Source organism: Salmo trutta, chromosome 23 (assembly GCF_901001165.1).
Source record: "Salmo trutta chromosome 23, fSalTru1.1, whole genome shotgun sequence".
Taxonomy (NCBI): Eukaryota; Metazoa; Chordata; class Actinopteri; order Salmoniformes; family Salmonidae; genus Salmo; species Salmo trutta.
The window spans coordinates 30,137,863-30,152,310 of record NC_042979.1 but is presented as its reverse complement, the minus strand read 5'-3'; the positions used below and the strand labels follow the sequence as shown (position 1 = coordinate 30,152,310).

Below are 14,448 nucleotides of genomic sequence, written 5' to 3'. Positions count from 1 at the left end.
ATCAGGGGTGCCAATGGTCAGGACCATCTAGTAAGTGCGAGCGCACACACACAAACACACACCTGCAAACAGCCACCGACACAAACCTGTCAACTAACTCGTTAATGGCCTGGATGTGCTGATGTTTTCCTGTAACAACAAACTGAACCTGAACTCAACTCTTAGACAGACAGACTTTAGGACTGCTTAGCTTAGGCTCAAACTAAATATTTGCCATGTCAGGACCGTACTGTATATGAGCTGTACGATATATAGTAATTCCAGACTGTGTGTGGTGAATCTGGGGACTCAGCAGGTCGTAGCCAAGTACAGTAAAGTCATCGGCGTGGAGAAGCCATTAAAGTTGTGAAGGTGTAACTTCCCATCAGCTATAGAGTAGGTTTATACCTGAGCTCTCATGCATAAAGAGATGCCCACAGCTGTGACCAATGTGCTGCCCACTATTTGTTATCATTGTGTGTGTATGTGTGATATCCTTGTTCCTCCAAGAATCACTGTATCCTCACACTAACCCTATAGGAACTTTGTAGGTTTGTCTAGTAGCTTCCTCTCCTCAGTCATCACCTCATCTATTTTCCTTCATCTGCAGGGATCTGAGAGAAGTGGACAGGTGTAAACTAATCCTCAGCCTATAGCAGATGCTCAGTGTGTTGAAATCTAGGCAGTGTTCATAGGTTTGATCTCTTTCTCTCTCTCTGGTATGTGAAGAGCCATAGGCCTTTAGACCAGTAATCCTGGGCTCTTATGCCAAAGCTTACATGTTATTTTTTTATTTAACTAGGCAAGTCAGTTAAGAACAAATTCTTATTTACAATGACGGCCTACACCGGCCAAACCCGGACGACGCTGGGACAATTGTGCATCGCCCTATGGGACTCCCAATCACGGCTGGTTGTGATACAGCCTGGATTCGAACCAGGGTATCTGTAGTGACGCCTATAGCACTGAGATGTAGTGCCTTAGAGCGTTGCGCCACTCGGGAACAAAGGCCAGAGTGTCAGCGGCACACACACCACCTACAGTATGTCGTGGTGTAGTTGGATAAAAATAGCTAAATATACCCAGAGTGACAGAGACTGCTGACTAGACCTCTGCCACAGACACGCACCCAACCAGCACACACTGGGGAGGTCACGGGGTGTGTGTGTGTTCCAGGGTGCTGCTGGGGGCTGGTTATGTCTCTCTCGTGTCAGTGTACAGTTAGCTCTCAGCCAAACAGTCACCCAGCTCTCTGGGTTCTCTTCTCTAAGCCAGCTGGTCTGGCTTTATAACTTCTACTCTTCTTCTAATCCTTCGTTCAGTTTCATCCCTTCATTTCTGAGGTAAAAGATAGTGGTGTGACCCTCAGCTGGAGCTGTAGGGAACCTTCCAGGAGAAGATAATACAAGCAGCACTGGTGAGTGTGTTTGTGTGTGTATAACACAGCAAACTCTTACCGACTCATAGCTCCTCTGGAGTTTCATGTTAGTTTCAGAATTTTGGGCTCTAAGAAGTGTACCACATAGTCGTAAAGAGTTTGTGAGTGTGCGAGACCGTTTAAGAGTGTGTGGGCTAGTCTGTCAATGGGATAGTGTGTGTGAGTGTGCTGCAAATGTCCAGTATTAGAAACATTGCATGACAGATTAGAGAACATGAAAACTGCGATGTCTTCTATGGTGTTTTCTCATGATGTAGTCAGCTAGTAGTATGGCTTCATCTGCTGAACAGAAACCATAGAAAGGAACATCTAAAGGACTTGTAATGCCTCCCATAGTCAAGCCTCTCTCACCTCTGTGTGTGGTTGGCTAAGGTCCCCTAGTCTGCTGTCCGTCTGTCTGCCTGTCCGACCGTAGCGAGATGCACAGCCACTGCTGCAGGAGTCAATCAGGAGTGGCCCGAGACAGAGACACAAAGTGACATTCTGACCATGAAAATCAAAATAAAACAATGTCAAATTCACTGTTATACTCTTATACTGTACTTGTAGCAAGCTATATAGCTACATCCCAATGGGCACACCTCAACATTTCAATGTGGATAATTGAGTCACATTTTGTTGAGACATGGATCGATGAGATTAAACCCTATATTCACAACAACAAAAAAGACAGCCAAAAGTTAGTTGAATTTCCAATGTGTTATCACTATGCTTTCAACCATCTAAAAGCACAACCAAATTCCAATGGAAAAACAATGTCTGATTTTTGGTTTAGTTGTCACTCAAATGTCTATCACTGTGCTTTCAACCATTTTTTAAAAGCACAGCAAAGTTCAAATGTGAATACAGTGTCAGATATTTCGTTTATTTATATAACAGATTGTTACTTATCACTGTGCTTCATCTAATCGCAGAACCAAATGACCTGTTTTGCATGATTGTAATATTGATATAAGCCATTTAGCAGACTCTTTTATCCAAAGTGATTTACAGTCATGCGTGCATACATTTTACATGTGGGTGGTCTCGTGAATGGAGTGCTTAAAAAGTACATGGTGCAAGAGATCAATGCCGTTCGAGATTCTGCACAGATTATTACAGCAGTTGTGAAGATCTCCATAGCATGCATAGGTCATCGCAAGTCTATCTTAACATGCTGCAAAAAACTCTCAAACTGGACAGTTTTATCTCCATCTCTTCATTCAAAGACTCAATCATGGACACTCTTACTGACAGTTGTGGCTGCTTAGCGTGATGTATTGTTGTCTCTACCTTCTTGCCCTTTGTGCTGTTGTCTGTGCCCAATAATGTTTGTACCATATTTTGTGCTGCTGCCATTTTGTGTTGGTACCATGTTGTCATGTTGTGTTGCTACCATGCTGTGTTGTCATGTGTTGCTGCCATGCTATGTTGTTGTCTTAGGTCTCTCTTTATGTAGTGTTGTGGTGTCTCTCTTGTCGTGATGTGTGTTTTTGTGTTTTTTTTAAATTTTTATCCCAGCCCCGCAGGAGGCCTTTTGGTAGGGCATCATTGTAAATAACAATTTGTTCTTAACTGACTTGACTACATTTACATTTACATTTAAGTCATTTAGCAGACGCTCTTATCCAGAGCGACTTACAAATTGGTGCATTCACCTATAATATCCAGTAGAACAACCACTTTACAATAGTGCATCTAAATCTTTTAAAGGGGGGGGGGGGGTTAGAAGGATTACTTTATCCTATCCCAGGTATTCCTTAAAGAGGTGGGGTTTCAGGTGTCTCCGGAAGGTGGTGATTGACTCCGCTGTCCTGGCATCGTGAGGGAGCTTGTTCCACCATTGGGGTGCCAGAGCAGCGAACAGTTTTGACTGGGCTGAGCGGGAGCTGTGCTTCCTCAGAGGTAGGGAGGCGAGCAGGCCAGAGGTGGATGAACGCAGTGCCCTTGTTTGGGTGTAGGGCCTGATCAGAGCCTGAAGGTACGGAGGTGCCGTTCCCCTCACAGCTCCGTAGGCAAGCACCATGGTCTTGTAGCGGATGCGAGCTTCAACTGGAAGCCAGTGGAGAGAGCGGAGGAGCGGGGTGACGTGAGAGAACTTGGGAAGGTTGAACACCAGACGGGCTGCGGCGTTCTGGATGAGTTGTAGGGGTTTGATGGCACAGGCAGGGAGCCCAGCCAACAACGAGTTGCAGTAATCCAGACGGGAGATGACAAGTGCCTGGATTAGGACCTGCGCCGCTTCCTGTGTGAGGCAGGGTCGTACTCTGCGAATGTTGTAGAGCATGAACCTACAGGATCGGGTCACCGCCTTGATGTTAGTGGAGAACGACAGGGTGTTGTCCAGGATCACGCCAAGGTTCTTAGCACTCTGGGAGGAGCACACTGGCGAGTTGTCAACCGTGATGGCGAGATCATGGAACGGGCAGTCCTTCCCCGGGAGGAAGAGCAGCTCCGTCTTGCCGAGGTTCAGCTTGAGGTGGTGATCCGTCATCCACACTGATATGTCTGCCAGACATGCAGAGATGCGATTCGCCACCTGGTTGTCAGAAGGGGGAAAGGAGAAGATTAATTGTGTGTCGTCTGCATAGCAATGATAGGAGAGACCGTGTGAGGATATGACAGAGCCAAGTGACTTGGTGTATAGTGAGAATAGGAGAGGGCCTAGAACAGAGCCCTGGGGGACACCAGTGGTGAGAGCACGTGGTGCGGAGACAGATTCTCGCCACGCCACCTGGTAGGAGCGACCTGTCAGGTAGGACGCAATCCAAGCGTGGGCCGCGCCGGAGATGCCCAGCTCGGAGAGGGTGGAGAGGAGGATCTGATGGTTCACAGTATCAAAGGCAGCAGATAGGTCTAGAAGGATGAGAGCAGAGGAGAGAGAGTTAGCTTTAGCAGTGCGGAGAGCCTCCGTGACACAGAAGAGCAGTCTCAGTTGAATGCCCAGTCTTGAAACCTGACTGATTAGGATCAAGAAGGTCGTTCTGAGAGAGATAGCAGGAGAGCTGGCCAAGGACGGCACTTTCAAGAGTTTTGGAGAGAAAAGAAAGAAGGGATACTGGTCTGTAGTTGTTGACATCGGAGGGATCGAGTGTAGGTTTTTTCAGAAGGGGTGCAACTCTCGCTCTCTTGAAGACGGAAGGGACGTAGCCAGCGGTCAAGGATGAGTTGATGAGCGAAGTGAGGTAGGGGAGAAGGTCTCCGGAAATGGTCTGGAGAAGAGAGGAGGGGATAGGGTCAAGTGGGCAGGTTGTTGGGCAGCCGGCCGTCACAAGACGCGAGATTTCATCTGGAGAGAGAGGGGAGAAAGAGGTCAAAGCACAGGGTAGGGCAGTGTGAGCAGGACCAGCGGTGTCGCTTGACTTAGCAAACGAGGATCGGATGTCGTCAACCTTCTTTTCAAAATGGTTGACGAAGTCATCCGCAGTGAGGGAGGAGGGGGGGGGAGGAGGATTCAGGAGGGAGGAGAAGGTAGCAAAAAGCTTCCTAGGGTTAGAGGCAGATGCTTGGAATTTAGAGTGGTAGAAAGTGGCTTTCGCAGCAGAGACAGAAGAGGAAAATGTAGAGAGGAGGGAGTGAAAGGATGCCAGGTCCGCAGGGAGGCGAGTTTTCCTCCATTTCCGCTCGGCTGCCCGGAGCCCTGTTCTGTGAGCTCGCAGTGAGTCGTCGAGCCACGGAGCAGGAGGGGAGGACCGAGCCGGCCTGGAGGATAGGGGACAGAGAAAATCAAAGGATGCAGAGAGGGAGGAGAGGAGGGTTGAGGAGGCAGAATCAGGAGATAGGTTGGAGAAGGTTTGAGCAGAGGGAAGAGATGATAGGATGGAAGAGGAGAGAGTAGCGGGAGAGAGGGAGCGAAGGTTGGGACGGCGCAATACCATCCGAGTAGGGGCAGAGTGAGAAGTTTTTGATGAGAGCGAGAGGGAAAAGGATACAAGGTAGTGGTCGGAGACTTGGAGGGGAGTTGCAATGAGATTAGTGGAAGAACAGCATCTAGTAAAGATGAGGTCAAGCGTATTGCCTGCCTTGTGAGTAGGGGGGGAAGGTGAGTAGGGGGGGAAGGTGAGAGGGTGAGGTCAAAAGAGGAGAGGAGTGGAAAGAAGGAGGCAGAGAGGAATGAGTCGAAGGTAGACGTGGGGAGGTTAAAGTCACCCAGAACTGTGAGAGGTGAGCCATCCTCAGGAAAGGAACTTATCAAGGCGTCAAGCTCATTGATGAACTCTCCAAGGGAACCTGGAGGGCGATAAATGATGAGGATGTTAAGCTTGAAAGGGCTGGTAACTGTGACAGCATGGAATTCAAATGAGGAGATAGACAGATGGGTCAGGGGAGAAAGAAAGAATGTCCACTTGGGAGAGACTGGAATCCTCATGCCACCACCCCGCTGGCTCGATGCTCTAGGGGTATGCGAGAACACGTGGGCAGACGAGGAGAGAGCAGTAGGAGTAGCAGTGTTATCTGTGGTGATCCATGTTTCCGTCAGCGCCAGGAAGTCTAGGGACTGGAGGGTAGCATAGGCTGAGATGAACTCAGCCTTGTTGGCCGCAGACCGGCACTTCCAGAGGCTGCCGGAGACCTGGAACTCCACGTGGGTCGTGCGCGCTGGGACCACCAGGTTAGAGTGGCAGCAGCCACGCGGTGTGGAGCGTTTGTATGGCCTGTGCAGAGGGGAGAGAACAGGGATAGACAGACACATAGTTGACAAGCTACAGAAGAGGCTACGCTAATGCAAAGGAGATTGGAATGACAAGTGGACTACACGTCTCGAATGTTCAGAAAGTTAAGCTTATGTTGCAAAAAATCTTATTGACGAAAATGATACAGTACTGCTGGCTGGTGGAGTAGGCTAGCTAGCAGTGGCTGCGTTGTTGACTTTGTTTGAACGTGTAGCTGGCTAGGTTTAGCTGGCTAGGTGACCTCGATAGTTTCAGTACTACACCTTGTCATGATACAAAAGCAACTTTGTATCTAGCTAACATAACACTAATCAAGACGTTCCTTTGTAATGTGTTTAGTTTCTACAGTGTTACTCGTCGGTAATAGTTGGCTGGGTTTGGAAAAATGGCGTCGCGGGGGACGGCAATAGCTGGCTAGCTAACCTCGGTAATTACTAAACTACACAATTATCAAGCTATGACAAAGACAACTATGTAGCTAGCTAGCCAACACTGCACTAGTCAAATCGTTCCGTTGTAAAGTATTAGTATCTACAGCGCTGCTAGTCGGTAACGGTTGGCTAGCTGTTGGCTAGCTAGCTAGCAGTGGGTTAATGATGACTAGGTGTGTTGACTAAGTCTGGCGTCGCGGCTGGCTAGTTACTAATAATTACTCTAAACTACACAATTATCTTAGATGCAAAGACAGCAAAGACAACTATGTAGCTGGCTCACTAACACTACACTAGTCAAGTCGTTCCGTTGTAATGTAATAGATTCTACAGTGCTGCTAGTCGGAAGTTGGCTAGCTAGCAGTGTTGACTAGCTAGCTAGCAGTGATGACTACGTTAGGAGGACGAAGATAGCTAACTTCGATAATTACTCTAAGCTACACGATTATCTTTGATACAAAGACGGCTATGTAGCTAGCTAAGAAAAAATTGCTCAGATCAAACAAATCAAACCGTTGTAATGTAGTGAAGTGTAATATTACCTGTGTTAAAGTTAAAAAAACGTTAAATAATATATATATATATGATTACATAGAAGACATTTGTAGTTACAGTAACCTCATTGTGGCCATGGTAAGATGGCGCCGGAGAAGAAGGCAGACGTTTTACGTGCCCCCAACCAATTGTGTTTATTTGTTGTTTGTAACTTTAAAACATTTTTTTAAACTTATTTTGTACATAATGTTGCCGCTACCGTCTCTTATGACCGAAAATAACTTCTGGACTTCAGGACTGCGATTACTCACCATGGACTGACAGAAACCTTTTTTTCCTTTAACGAGTCTGACGAGGCCAACTCCAACAATATACTGCATTCTCGGGAACAGGCTCAGATCCCCGTGATTGTGTGAAGAGGAGGCGGAGAAAAATGGGCCAGAGGGCGGGCTGCCTTCTGAGAATTCGTAGGTGATCGAATAAACCCCCACTGTATTCCATTCTGCTAGCAAACGTGCTATCTTTGGACAATAAAATAGATGATCTACGCGGAAGATTAAACTACCAGCGGGACATTCAAAACTGTAATATCTTATGCTTGACGAAGACGTGGCTGAACGACGACACTATCAACATACAGCTGGCTTGTTATACGCAGGATAGAACAGCGGCGTCTGGTAAGACAAGGAGCGGCGGACTATGTATTTTTGTAAATAACAGCTGGTGCACGATATCTAAGGAAGTCTCAAGCTATTGCTCGCCTGAGGTAGAGTATCTCATGATAAACTGTAGACCACACTACCTACCCAGAGAGTTATCATCTGTATTTTTCGTAGCTATTTACATACCACCACAGTCAGAGGCTGGCACTAAGACAGTATTGAATGAGCTGTATTCCGCCATAAGCAAACAAGAAAACGCTCACCCAGAGGTGGCCTTCCTAGTACCCGGGGTCTTTAATGTAGGGAAACTTAAATCCGTTTTACCAAATTTCTATCAGCATGTTAAATGTGCAACCAGAGGAAAAAAACTCTGGACCATCTTTATTCCACACACAGAGACGCAAACAAAGCTCTCCCTCGCCTCCATTTGGCAAATCTGACCATAATTCTATCCTCCTGATTCCTGCTTACAAGCAAAAATTAAAGCAGAAAGCACCAATGACTAGATCAATAAAAAAAGTGGTCAGATGAAGCAGATGCTAAGCTACAGGACTGTTTTGCTAGCGCAGACTGGAATATGTTCCTGGATTCCTCCGATGGCATTGAAGAGTACACCACATCAGTCATTGGCTTCATCAATAAGTGCATCGATGATGTCGTCCCCAGAGTGACCGTACGTACATACCCCAACCAGAAGCCATGGATTACAGGCAACATCCGCATTGAGCTAAAGGCTAGAGCTGCCACTTTCAAGGAGCGGGAGACTAATCCGGACACTTGTAAGATATCCCGCTATGCCCTCAGACGAAACATAAAACAGGCAAAGCGTCAATACAGGACTAAGATCGACTCGTACTACACCAGCTCTGACGCTCGTCGGATGTGGCAGGGCTTGTAAACCATTACAGACTACAAAGGGAAGAACAGCCGAGAGCTGCCCAGTGACACGAGCCTACCAGATGAGCTAAACTACTTCTATGCTCGCTTCGAGGCAAATAACACTGAAACATGCATGAGAGCACCAGCTGTTCTGGAAGACTGTGATCATGCTCTCCGCAGTCGATGTGAGTAAGACCTTTAAACAGGTAAACATTCACAAGGCCGCAGGGCCAGATGGATTACCAGGACACTCACATCAACACCATTATCCCAGAAACCATAGACCCACTCCAATTTGCATACCGCCCCAACAGATCCACAGATGATGCAATCTCTATGGCACTCCACACTGTCCTTTCCTACCTGGACAAAAGGAACACCTATGTGAGAATGCTTTTCATTGACTACAGCTCAGCGTTCAACACCATAGTGCCCTCAAAGCTCATCAATAAGCTAAGGACCCTGGGACTAAACACCTCCCTCTGTAACTGGATCCTGGACTTCCTGACGGGCCGCCCCCAGGTGGTAAGGGTAGGTAACAACACATCCGCCACGTTGATCCTCAACACAGGGGCCCCTGAGGGGTGCGTGCTCAGTCCCCTCCTGTACTCCCTGTTCACTCATGGCTGCACGGCCAGGCACAACTCCAACACCATCATTACGTTTGCCGGTGACACAACAGTGGTAGGCCTGATCACCGACAACGACAAGACAGCCTATAGGGAGGAGGTCAGAGACCTGGCCGTGTGGTGCCAGGACAATCAATCAAATGTATTTATAAAGCCCTTCTTACATCAGCTGATGTCACAAAGTGCTGTACAGAAACCCAGCCTAAACCCCCAAACAGCAAGCAATGCAGGTGTAGAAGCACGGTGGCCAGTCCTCTTCTGGCTGTGCCAGGTGGAGATTATAACAGAACATGGCCAAGATATTCAAATGTTCATAGATGACCAGCAGGGTCAAATAATAATAATAATAATAATAATAATAATCACAGTGGTTTTCTAGGGTGCAACAAGTCAGCACCTCAGGAGTAAATGTCAGTTGGCTTTTCATAGCCGATCATTCAGAGTATCTCTACCACTCCTGCTGTCTATAGAGAGTTGAAAACAGCAGGTCTGGGACAGGTAGCACGTCCAGTGAACAGGTCAGGGTTCCATAGCCGCAGGCAGAACAGTTCAAACTAGGTGGACTGGGGACAGCAAGGAGTCATCAGGCCAGTTAGTCCTGAGGCGTGGTCTCGAGGGAGGAGGGAGAGAGGAAAGGGAGGGAGAGAGAGAGAGAATACTTAAATTCACACAGGACACCGTATAAGACAGGATAAATACTCCAGATATAACAGACTGACCCTAGCCCCCGACACACAAACTACTGCAGCATAATTTCCCACTAGAGGGAAATCTTCAACCACCAACTTACCATCATGAGACAAGGCCGAGTATAGCCCACAAACAACCTCTCCCTCAACGTGACCAAGACAAAGGAGATAATTGTGGTCTACAGGAAAAAGAGGACCGAGCATGCCCCCATTCTCATCGATGGGGCTGCAGTGGAGCAGGTTGAGAGCTTCAAGTTCCTTGGTGTCCACATCACCAAAAAACTAACATAGTCCAAGCAAACCAAGGCAGTCGTGAAGAGGGCACGACAAAACCTATTCCCCCTCAGGAGACTGAAAAGATTTGGCATGGCTCCTCAGATCCTCAAAAGGTTCTACAGCTGCACCATCGAGAGCATCCTGACTGGTTGCATCACTGCCTGGTATGGCAACTGCTTGGCCTCTGACCGCAAGGCACTACAGAGGGTAGTGCGAACGGCCCAGTACATCACTGGGGCCAAGCTTCCTGCCATCCAGGACCCCTATACCAGGCGGTGTCAGAGGAAGGCCCTAAAAATTGTCAAAGACTCCAGCCACCCTAGTCATAGACTGTTCTATCTGCTACCGTACGGCATGCGGTACCAGAGCGCCAAGTCTAGGTCCAAGAAGCTTCTAAACAGCTTCACCCCCAAGCCATAAGACTCCTGAACATCTAATTAAATGGCTACCCAGACTATTTGCATTGCCCTACCCCCCCCTTTTACACCGCTGCTACTCTCTGATGTTATCAGCTATGCATAGTCACTTTAATAACTCTACATACATGTACATATTACCTCAACTAACCGGTGCCCCTACACATTGACTCTGTACCGCTACCCCCCTGTATATAGTCTCACTATTGTTATTTTACTGCTGCTCTTTAATTACTTGTTACTTTTATTTCTTATTCTTATCTGTATTTTTTTAAACTGCATTGTTGGTTTGCGGATTGTAAGTAAACATTTCACTGTAAGGTCTACACCTGTTGTATTCGGCGCATGTGACTAATAAAATTTGATTTGATCTGTTACTCATTTTAAGGTTGAATGTCACATTAGTTTTGTTTAGGCTATTAACTGTATTACAAAATGTATACTGAATTGTGTTTGGTTGTCAACGCAACCAAATATCAACATTTGAAGGAGATGATCTGCTTGGATAGTTCCATCTGTGTCACTGACTTTTTTTCTACAAATGAATTATTGCTATGTTGGATTTAAGTCTCCATCTCAACCAAAAATCGAATAAAAAAATATGAATAAATCAAATAAAACTTTAAATGCACTTTAAATAAAGTTAGATTTAATGTAATTTAGTCTTATTCTTTACCTTTTGGGGGGTTGAGATCGCAACTTCAATCCAACATAAATTATTGTTTAAATGATCAATTATCATATAAATATAATTCATATAAATGATCAATTATTCCAGACAAACTGTAATTAAAGCCAGAAGGAACTATCCAAGCAAGAGATACATCTCCTTCAAATGTTGATATTTAGTTGTGTTGACAACACAATTCAATATCATAAAATGTTAAATCAACCAGAGCTGGAAACCCTAGGCATTGACCATTTTTTGGTTGAATTATGTGTTTAATTGAAACAATAGCTGTTAATGACTTTGCAATTGCCATAATAGCCCTGAATGCTATCATTGATGATAGGCCTATATAAGTGATAAAGTATGGTCACATTTCATTTGCTCTGTTAAACCTACCCTTTAGAATGATCTTGATAACAACAGTGAATCTATTTCGTTTTTAAGCGGAGATCTCTTAATAATCATTCTCGCGATAGCACATTGGTAATATTCAGTGACAGATATCATAGCTAAGCAGGGCTGGGCTTGGTTAAAACCCTGGATGGGCCACTAAAGGGTAGCTGTAGACAGATCAATTCTACAGTAGAAGGTGCTGCCCAGTCTAAAGTTTTTTTTCTATTAGTGAATATAATGTTGAAGATCTGATGTTGTTTTAAAGGTACAAATTCAACATATTTTATACAAGGTTTGTCTATGTTGAAATGTGGTTACCATGATGACATAACCACCTCTCTGACCTATGATCTTTGACCTCTGGTCAACTGTGACCTTTGATACTTTAACATTTTGTTTCTAGGTTACCTCTGGGTCGTTCCACCTCAAAAAACACAAGAAAGAGGGTTTAGACACCCACCATCTCAGATTGTTCTGAAATGGTTTCTGTTGTTGGAAACAGATAAGATTAGCATTCCTGCAACATAATTTAAAAAATATATAAGCAGGTTGACATTTATTGTCATAAGTCTTGTCCTGGAGGCATAATTGAGCGATATAGTAAAATTGAATGAAAACAAAAACCTTAATTTAAGGTTAGGGTTAGGCATTAGGGTTAGCAGTGTGGTTAAGTTTAGGGTAAGGTATAAAATCAGTTTTTATGACTTTGTGGCTATGCCAGCTAGTGACCACTCTGCAGAGATGCCTCCAGAACAAGATTCATGATGATTTAAAAAATGACATATTGGTTTACTTAAAAAGGCTTTGCATGGTCAATCCGATATCTGAAGTGGCCGTACAGCATTTACTGCGATGCAGCCTCCGCAGACTTCAGGGCTTTCATACTTCTTGCGCTTAGCAGAGCTATTGTGAAGTTAGCTGTCAAGAAGGTGAGTTTGTGTTTATTCGCAATGTACCGCCCCCACCTACCATTAACCAATCATGTCAATGCAGAGTTTTATGGAGCCCTCTGCATTGTTGCAACATTTGAGCGGCGCACGGCGATGCAGTACACAGCTTGATTTGGTCTCTGCATGCCTCCGGAGGCTCCACAATTATGTCACACCCTCCATACGAAGCCTCCGACCGCATTTTCAGGTCAAGCATAAATTGGCTTTTACCCTGTAAGCAGTTTATGGACAAGATATGACAGCAACCCATGCTTTTTCTGTCATACCTTGTCCATAAACTGCTTACAGGGTAAGGAAACCAATATGTCATTTTGTAATTTGTGTGAACTATCCCTTCAACATTGAGGGGTAGAGATTTTTTTTTTTTATCACATAGTAGCAGGAACAGCACCATGTAGTGGTCAGAACCTGGTAATATCAGGATGTAGGATGGGACAAAAACCTAACAACTTCAATTATTAATTTCTCTGAACAGGGGATAAAATTCACTGAGAATACCTTACATAGGATGAAGAAACAATACTCCAAGCTGCGGCTCCATACTACTTGTCAGACAGAGAGAACTGATACTGCATACTCGTTGTTGGGGTGGGATTAGCGTGGGTGGTCCGTGGGTGGCTTTTTACCATTTCCTTGGATTCCTCATGTCTAACTCATTGTTAGAAAAATGTTTGGTCCAAATTGGATGTTAGGTTCTATATTTATTGAATATTATATGAATCCTATCACTTTAAATGGCCAATTTGGGTGCAATCAGTTAGCTTAATTTCACAGAGACCAAATTATATTTAAACAAAATAATGTTACAGGAATGCTAATCTTATCTGTTTCTAACTACAGACTTGATTTCAGAACAATCTGAGATGGTGGGTGTCATGGGTTGCTGAAATGACATGGAACGACCCCTCTTGCTTAATTCCTAATGACATTGAACAAATAATTTTTTTAATGAAACTGGTCTTTAATTTATAACCATGGCTGCCAGTCTACTGTGTGATACAGTACAATAGGTTGACTGTATTTATCATAAGTAGCCTTACGCCTTTACCTTGTGGTCTCTTGTGTCGTTACAGTCTAGTTGGTCATGTCACATCCCTGACAGGCAAGGTTTGTGGTGTAGATTCTGGAAGCCTACTACTGTATACAATTACACTGCAACAATTCCATAGCTACTGTTAGCCACTGTCTGACTGGCTATCACTGCAGTACTGTGTGATTGCTGTGTGTCCATGCTGAAATTCTCAAGAGTGTATCTGAGCTTAAAATATATCTGGTGGTACTGCCCTAACACTGCCATACACTCTGTCCACAGAACCAGGGCGCTACATGCCACGTGTGTTTGTGTGCGTGCGTGTATGAGTGCCTATGAGTAAATGGATGGAGGAGAGAATAAACTTAAAGCACAGTCCTATGGAACATGAGTTGAAAGCATGCTTTGAAATACCCCCTCATATTATACTCAGCTTGTTGAGACATGCTTTCATTGTTGTTAAAATGCTTCTGGAATTACTGTGCCTTTGTTGTTAACAGGCCTGTCTCACAGAAATAACAGGTAGTGTGTGTGTGCGTGTGTGTGTGTGTGTGTGTGTGTGTGTGTGTGTGTGTGTGTGTGTGTGTGTGTGTGTGAAAGAGAGAGAGAGAGAACAGTATATGTGTGTGTCAGCAAGAGTGATGGAAGTGCCAGGGAACAATGACAGCAGGCTTGTCAGGTGAGATGCATACATACGCAGTAGCATCTTTTCTCAGGGTGTATAATCCTAGCAGTTTGATGATTGTACAGCAGTTTTTCCATGCTGTTGGTCTGTCAGTGAAACAGGATCCTGTAACACTACAAAAGGAACCATATTTCTGTCTGCTTCAGGCTCATCCATTATTCATTGCAGGTGTAA

At 45.1% G+C, this 14,448-nt stretch overlaps 1 protein-coding gene across 3 annotated transcripts in view; it reads left to right on the top strand.

The window, feature by feature from the left end:
* The first annotated feature begins 1,181 nt into the window (after positions 1–1,181).
* The window catches only part of LOC115159768 (myocyte-specific enhancer factor 2C), a 39,871-nt gene continuing 26,604 nt past the window's right edge, over positions 1,182–14,448 (top strand). For 2 of the 3 annotated variants that reach the window (XM_029709809.1, XM_029709807.1), the window contains exon 1: positions 1,182–1,396. The gene's annotated coding sequence lies outside the window, so the exon portion shown is untranslated. The remainder of the gene's footprint in view (positions 1,397–14,448) is intronic. The other variant, XM_029709810.1, reaches the window with a different exon arrangement.